The sequence below is a fragment of the Oreochromis aureus genome, linkage group 3 (assembly GCF_013358895.1).
Source record: "Oreochromis aureus strain Israel breed Guangdong linkage group 3, ZZ_aureus, whole genome shotgun sequence".
Classification (NCBI taxonomy): domain Eukaryota; kingdom Metazoa; phylum Chordata; class Actinopteri; order Cichliformes; family Cichlidae; genus Oreochromis; species Oreochromis aureus.
Window position 1 is genome coordinate 20,366,745 of NC_052944.1, and position 8,845 is coordinate 20,375,589.

The following is an 8,845-nucleotide window of genomic DNA, read 5'->3' on the forward strand; positions in this document are numbered from 1 at the left end:
CACCCAGTGAAAATGAGCTCCACATTCTTGTCTCGCCAGTGTGGAGGTTCAAAATCAAACTGCAGAGCTACTAAACCTACAAAAAATTATAACTTCCTGAATCCAAAACCGATCTTGAATAAGCAGCCTGGGCAGCAACGGGAGTGCAGAAAATATGGCAAATAAGTTTGCTTCTTGTTGTGTTAGCTTGTGCAAAGCATTTTTGTTAAGCTACTTGTATGTGTATTTGTAGGAAATGTGCTAAAATTCAGACTGACTTAGGAGGTAAAGTATGTGGTGAAGCTATGCTGCCAAACATTCATATGACAGAATATGTTAAATGGCTGTTATACCACTCCAAGCTCAAGTATGTTTATTCAGTGATTAAACAGTTTCAGGAAATCAACAGCAAACTCTGGAGAGCAACTGCAGGGCGCTCTGTTGTTAGCCACAATAAGTGTCCGTTTTACATTTTAAAAAGAAATGCATGAGTACAAAACAGACTAATCCAATCAGTTGTTCCAGCTTTTTTATATAAATAATCCTCTATAAACAAGTACTTGGTGACAGGGGGAAAGAAAAACTCCCTTTTAACATCTATAAAATCCATATAAAGCACATGCTACATTGGTCAGCTTTCATAAATGGAACAGGACAGCAGAAGTCTGTATTTTGACAATGTTTGCCTACCCTGAGAGACCCGTGGGATCTGATCACCTGTCTGCCAGGGCCACCTACCTTCAAGCAAACACATGAGCTGTATTTGAAAAGCTGTGACTGATGAAAGCACGCCACTGATGGGTTTCATTTATTTATTTAATTATTTTTGTCTAAAATCTTCATTTACTCATGGCTGTTGATTAAACCATTGACAGTCCATTATCCAGCAGCAGGAAATGAGTAAACAAGGATGCTGCCTTTCTCTTCACTCAGACGTGTGACCTTATTTGAAATTGTGGATAATGTAGCATCGTTGGCTTTTCTAAATCACTGCAGACAGACTAGGTGTAGCTGTCACAGTGGTCCAATAGTCTCAGCTGCTTTTGTGCCATCTGGGTCACATAGGCCCGTCGCCCATGGTAACAACACCCCCTCCCTGGTCTGCCTCTGTGGTAACCCCATTTTCACTTCACATCAGAGCCGTTGCACTGCTCTTATGTTGGTCAGATGCATTTTCTTTTTTTTTCATTTTAGCGGGTTTGTGAAGGCTTACCTAATGGATAGTGGGTTTTCACAGCACTTTAACATCCTTCATGTGATCATCAGCTAAAGGTGTGATGTCAAACTAAAAACCAAAGAATTGGGGGGCGGCGGGTGTTCTGATGGTGCATTGCATCATATTTGCTGTAAATGAAAAGCACAACTGGATGTGCGTTTACACTGTGAGAATTGTTGCACTCCCACAGCAGAGCGTAGATGATCCAATACATTTTATTCTGATTTAAAGACTGAAGGGAAATTAATAAATTACCACAAATATGCTGAAACTTGAACAGCAAAACGCTAAAACTGAAGAATTATTTATGGGGTTTTCCATATTTAGATGGAGTTTTTTGTGTCATGTGTGTCAAAGAATTGTTTCAGCAGGCAAAGAAAGACACAACTCAAACATGTATATACATGGGTGATCTCAGTGGAGACTCACACTGAGATATCAGTTCCCTCTTTATTTATACACTGCTCCTTCCTAAAATATGTCAGGTCGGCGCCCCTTGTGTGTAAAACAACTCCTTACAAGGTGATAAGCATGAAACATATGTTCAAACTGTTAAAAATAGTAACCGGTCAAGCTTATCTCAGCAAACTCAGCAAAGGTGGAGGCACCTGTGATATTTCCTCATGCAAGCTTTGTCATGAAACACAGTGAAATAGGAGTTTTAAATGAAGCTAAACAACTAGGGGTTTTTTAACTACAATAAAGCAGAATACATATAAAAATCCTTTAACAATGTGCAACATTGCAGCTCTTGCTGCTATAAATCAACTTTTCCAAAAGTCACTTTGTATTTGGCAAAAGAGAATATTGTTAATTTATGATAAAACAAGAGGATTTCAGCATAAGCAAAAAAACTCAATTCATTATTCATATAGCACCAAATCACAACAACAGTCACCTCTGTGTGCTTTTTATTGTAAGTAGTGCCGTCAGCGTTAATCTGGTTAAAATGACGTTAATGCCATAAATCTCCGTTAGGTCGTTAATGGGGATCACCCCGTGCGTGGGGCTGGACGGCGCTAACGCATTAACAAGCTAACCGCGCTAACGCATTGACGAGCTAACTGCGCTAAAGCGTTAATAAGCTAACCGCACTAACGCAATGACGAGCAACGCTAATGCGTTGACGCCGTGCAGCCCCACGCACGGGGCGATCCGCGTTAACTCGCTAACTGAGATTTGCCGCGTTAATGCGGTTATGACATTAATGTCATTTTAACGAGATTAACGCTGACGGCACTAATTGACTGTACAATAATACAGAGAGAACTCCAACAATCAGAAACCCCCCAAGCACTTGGCGACAGTGAGAAGGAAAAACTCCATTTTAACAGGAAGAAAACATCCTTAACTATAAGGCTTTTTGAAAAAGTGTATTTCTGAGCCTGATCATAAAAGTAGAGGGTACGATGTACATTTTATGTACACCAAAGGGTTGGCTGTTTCGTGAATCTAAACTAAGAGCTGGTTCCATCGTAGAGAGGCCTGAAAGCTGACAGCTCTGCCTCTCCTTCCTCAAAGTGATATTGTGCTACTATGAGGCCTTTAAGAAAAGATGAGGCCTGTATATTCAAAACCTTGTGTGTGAGGAAAAGGATTTTAAATTAAATTCTGGATTTTTTACATGTATCTGTACCCATCTGCTGTCACCACTGACTTTAAAGCGGTGAATTTATAAAATCTTTTTTTTTTTTTTTTAAACCAAAAACCTGGAGAAGCAGAACCTGTGGGCGTGTGACAACATGATGCATTCTGAGTGAAAGCAGCAGCAAGTCTCCGATTATTTAATCCTGGTGTTGTTGTTGTGACACTGAAGCTAAACCAGCAAAGAAACCGTCTGAGTGTCATGATGCCTTGGCCTGTTTCTTTTAATGGCTAAAAGATGTTTCAGTTGCACAAAATTAGGTGACTTAAATGCAATGTGGAAGCAAGAAAATGTATATTTTTATCTGATGAGTAGCGAAGGGGGAAGGAAAGGACCAAGAGAGTGGGAATTCACACTCTGTGAGGCTTCACATTTTGTGATGAAACCAGTATAAGATTAACACTTCATCTAAAGTAATGCAATATATATTTATATTCTTCTTCTGTTCAGCAGTTTGGATCTGATAAATCTGATGAACTGATGGACTGATATGGATGGGATCCAGCAGCCTTGTATCTGCAGGGAAACAGTGTACTAATTTTAACTGCATGTTAATCTGAGTGAATTGGGTAGGTGCCACTGCACAGCCCATGTGTCTATTGTGTATTTCCAGCTCTGCGTTGAGAAGAAGCGCCATCAGCGCTTGGCAGCTCTCCACTGGTGATGGCACGAAGCTAAACTTTTTGAATTTCAAATAAAGAACGTGTTGAATGTGGAAATATTACCAAACAAACCCTCCCTTCATTTCTCTTTCTGTCTGTGGGGGTGCAGGAAAGTTTACACGATGCCAAACTGAGGAAGCACCAGGTATGAATTGGTAAGCCTGACACCCTTATCTCTGAGTGCCACTCGGGTGATGAGGACAATTGAGGCAGGTGGGAGGGGGTAAAGAGGTGTTTCCTTCAGGTGTACAGGGACATCTGACTCATCTACCGTGGCCATTCACTCGGCAGCTTTGAGATATTGATCGAGTGCCTGGATCAATTCATGAAAGCTCAAGTGGCAGAGATTTTGAGAGATTTCCTGTTGGAAAATCCTCCTAGGAACTTTTTTCTATACTAACCTTAAACAGGAAATGCTTCAGATTTTGGAATGTACTTTTTATTTGTACTTTCTACTCTGTTTGGACAAAGATAACAGTTACAGGATATAGTGACAGAGGCCATACCCCCTTTTTTTCCTCCAAAGCTCCAAAGTATATAATTGGGTCTGTTTATAACTAAGGGTTGTTTGAGGGCCTGTTTGAATTGTTTTATTTTATTGTGTTATCCTGCTGGAAGCAGCCATCAGAAGATGGGTACAAGAAAATATCCCCCACACAATTACACCAGCCTGAGCCACTGATTCAAAGCATGATTGATCCATGTTTTCATGGTGTCAGTATCTAGAATCACTCGTCCAAAAGATGCTGAATTCAGAGAATCCATGGCTGGATGGTAATTAGTAATTTTGTTTTGTTCTGATTTTCCTTCTGGATTTGTCAAGATCTGCAGGCACAGATCGTCTGTTTGCAGAGAGGATCCAAAAGCAGACACTTGGAGGCAAAATTTATTTTTAACAAAAAGCGAGTTGTTTATTTTATTGGGGCTGCATGGAAATGTAAAACAAAAGCAAAAGGAGACTGGATGTTCACTTATGAGAAACTAATCTGGGCAAAACTCAAACTAGCACAGAGAGAGCACGGAGCATGGAGACGAAAAGAAGATCCAGCGAGGGACAAAGGGGAACAGACACAATATATACACGTGAGGAGACACGCGTGGAAAGTGAAGATACATGAGACCACGAGAGGGACAAATCAGGCATAACATAACAGGGGAAGCAAAACTGGACACAATGCACATGAGACAAGGATAACAAAATAAAACAGGAAGTAACACGAACACGCACAGTGACACTAGGACGGGAATAAGCAAACATGGGAGCACACGACAGGCTGAGGAGACAAGGAAATGGAGAGAAAGTGCTGCGTCAAAAGACCGAGCACCCTGACAAATCACAAACACAACCAGAAGAAGGTGAACTCAAACTGAGGATGAGAGAACGTGGAGGAAAACACAACCGAACCATGAAAGCAGAGTGTGAAAAAATATCTTGTGGCATTCCTCGGTTTCAACACGTTATTACACATGACATGACATCACCACAACGAATCACCCAGTGACTCACTGATATCTCGTTAATGTAAAATCACAAGTCAGAATTTTTCTGGGATGAGCGAGGCGACTTAGTCATCCAAGAAATTCAGTTTGAAAGAATATTAATGGAGCCACTCAACAAATAATAGCTTTAGATTTGATCTCGAGGACGGGGTTTAAATGCTGAAGCCATTTCTACATACAGTAGTTTTTGTTTAATTCGTTAAATCCATTAAAGAAAAACAGCTGGGTTTGTAAGCTACTAGCAAAGCTTCTGTAAGGTGTAATACATAAAGAGCTGTAACACATATAGAGTATGCACACATTAGTGTGTCACATGACTCATTGGTCCAACCTACAGCAGTTATTAGTGACTAACAGCTATTTCAAGGTTGTGGGTATTAAAAAGCTGTTTCTTTAATAAGACCAAAAGTAAGAGCTGCTGTTTGGAAAATATGAAACAGATGCAAACATTTTCCTTTTTAACTACCTGTTGAAAAAGTCCAGGTGAAGCCAGATGTGTCTGAGAGACAAAACAAAGTCAGGTAAAGCCTCAAATCAAAGAATATAGCATTATTGTATTCTATGCAATTCATTAGTCAGAGCAAATCATTGTGAGTTTCAAAGTTTTACTAATATATATATATATATGATTTTGTGCATGTATAATGACAGGTTATCTGTTTAGACCAGCTTCTGGTAAAATGAAATATGCTTTTATTGTCACAATCTGTCTGATAGCGACTGCGGTCAGTCCAAGTCAGACGATGACTGTGTGGAGATGAAAACAGTCATCCAGAGACTGAGAGGGCTGGACGCTCAATCGCTGGGAAACCAGTTACTTACCCAGCTACTTGAAATCACCAAAGCCAAAAATGCCATCGCCAGGCAACCACTGATTTATTTATTTTTTTCCTCTTGTTGCAAGTTGCTCGCCATCCTATTTTTACTCTAGTGTGACTGAGCTGTAAACAAACTCACATATACTGACAAAATAATAGTATTAAAAACACCCTCCATTTTTAAAAAAAAACTTAAAGAATAAAATGAAGAAAGGTTTGTTTTCTTTCTAAAATGGAAACAGACACACAAAAGAAGTCATCGCCGTGACAGCTGTCAGCATCACAGTCCAATATGGTTCGCTTTGCTAAGGGAGACTTCTGTTCATCCGGCGTCTCAGAGACGTTGCGTTACATCGAGTCCCATGATGCAACGATGAATAAAGCATGAGAGAAACACGGGGAAAGTTGTTGGCTTAGGCAAAGATATGCAGCCGCTTCTCTCTGACCTAGATTTCGGGCACGGGGAGTCATTTCATCTGTCCTGTCGTTTGCTTTCACCATCTCCAAGTTCATTAATCAGAACTGATGGACGTCGTACAAACTACTTTAGCTAAGAAACATATAAATATGTGAAGTAGCAGAGTATCAGTTTTAGGCTTCAGCGTAACAAAGACCCACTTTTAAAGAAAGGCTGTTTGTTTACACATTTCACATAATTCACATAGTTCACCAGTGGAGCAACAATAGGATTAAGCTATTCTGACCCTTGTATAAACTGAGCAGTTTGAAAATGGAAGAAAATGAAGAAATGCATTTGTGTTATATGTGTTTATCTTTAGGGAACATAGTCACGTTAAACTGCTCTCCTACTGTACTGAACATAATTTTTCATGTACAGCCCAGTAATAAGTTTTAATGCCTTCTGTTTTAATCATTACTTATATACAGACTATTTATGGATTAAAAAAAAGGTTTGTGGGAGGACGTTAAGTTGTATAACTCCTTAGGCCAAGAATTAATTGCAATGCACATTGTTGCCCTTTTACTCTATTTATTTCTCCTTTAGCACAGATAACTTCTTATAGCTTCTAACATTACGTCCTCAATCATTGAAAATTTGTTCAGCTGCTATTTTTTTGTTGGCTGTTTTGTTTCTCTGAGGATTTGCCAGTGTGCTCAACAGTCTTTATCCTGTTGAAAAGTTCTGGTATGATGGAGAATTTACTGTTGGATCGGTGACACTAAGCTTTACACTTTCTGAGGCAGTGTTGTAAAAATCTGAAATAAATTGAAGCGCACGCAACCAGCTCGTCTGTATGAGTTTTATTTACTTTTACCTTAGCTTTTCTGACAAACAGGGACTGTAAACACAGATCAAATTATCTATTTGCCATAGTCACAGAATAGATTTGTATCACTGTCTGCAAAAGGTCATTTGTGCATCAACATGTGGTGTATCTCAAAGATGACACGGTGAAGTAGCACAATCCTAAAAATTTCCCACTGCATTCCTCATTTTGATCATCACACAAGTATATTAGATTTACGACATAAACATCAGTCCCCAAAACACTCAGTCAAGTTCGACTGAGGTCATCCCAGTGTGTCATACAGAAAGCATGCTAATGCCACTCCTTGGTGCGTAACAAGCAGTAATGAGACAAAACGTCCATTTTTACACTGAAACTTGTGATTCTTCATCACATTCTGGCTGAGGCGCACACTTAACCCACTCATCTGACAGGGAGTGATCGATATACCTTGGCAGCATCAGATTTACACACAGCACTACACAACAGAGAATATGACAGACACAATGAACACATATCCAGCTCATGGCAGCGGTTGGGTTGAGGTCCTCATTCTGTGACATGTCCTTCCTGTTCTGTTGTCCCAGAGCTGGACGGATGGCTGGAGCTTGGAGCAAAGCACTCCTCTCTCATAAGTGAAGCAACAAAGCTGAGGACAGGCTTTTCCTTCCAAACCTGGTGTTTGCTGTATGATACCGCTTTACTTCTTCCCCTCTGGTTTTGTTGGTTGTCAGACAAAACCACTCCTTTCCTGGAGTGGGAAGAGCATCCTTCACCTGCATGTGAATTTGGGATAACACAGAAGACAAAGTTCTGTGATGTGTCAGGCTGTCATTTTCACAGTGGTCAGGGGGAGGTGGTCTGTCTGTACGCCTCACCCCATTTCGGGGGGTCTGCCAAGCAGAATATCAAATGCACTGAAAGATCAGGTCGAGTCGTTTTGTGTTTCCCCAGCAACAGGCAGCAAAATACCAGGATTTAAAACACTGCAGCGTTGGACACTGATGTTCACTAAGCCAAGGAGATCTGCACTGTATTTGACCAAAGGTGTTTGAAAGGGCCTGAATCCTCTCTTGTGCCACTGTCACGCTTTGAGAGCGACACACGAGGAGTGGATTAGATGCATCATACATGTTAACTTTATGTTAATGATAGTAAAACATTAGAAAAGTGCTGTTTTTACTGAGATGTTTCTATTTCAGTTTGACTTTTCGTTTTCAATTCTGGTTGTTTTCACTTTGTTTCCAAATGAAGTTGCTCATTTGCCACAACTAAGGGCATAATTCCCTGTAATTACATGAAATTTCAATGATTTTTATTTGAAATTACTTTTTCAAAAGTTTTATTATATTTAAATAAAATTCCTTAAAGTAGCCACACTAGAATACAGGGGTAACACGTCCGATTTTTAAAGAAAACAATTATTCAGTCAGTTATTTTATTACTGAGTAATGTGCAATTCTTAATGTTAATTTGCAGAAAATCAAACAATATTTCCCGATCTTATATCGTACAAATGTAATACTTTTTAATGCGCAGGCCTTATTATGGAGTGGATTAATCTTGCCTTTTTACAGCTTCATTTTGTCAAATCTTAATTATCTAAAGGTCTTTTATTTTTATCAATATAAATCAGGACTATTTAATATTTAAATTTACTTTAGTTTTTTTTATTATTACTGTATGGAGGTCACCCATTCAGAGGAGATTGATAAACTCAGTACAGGTATTACAATAAAAAACACAGAACATCTATGAAAAAAAAGTCCATGAAA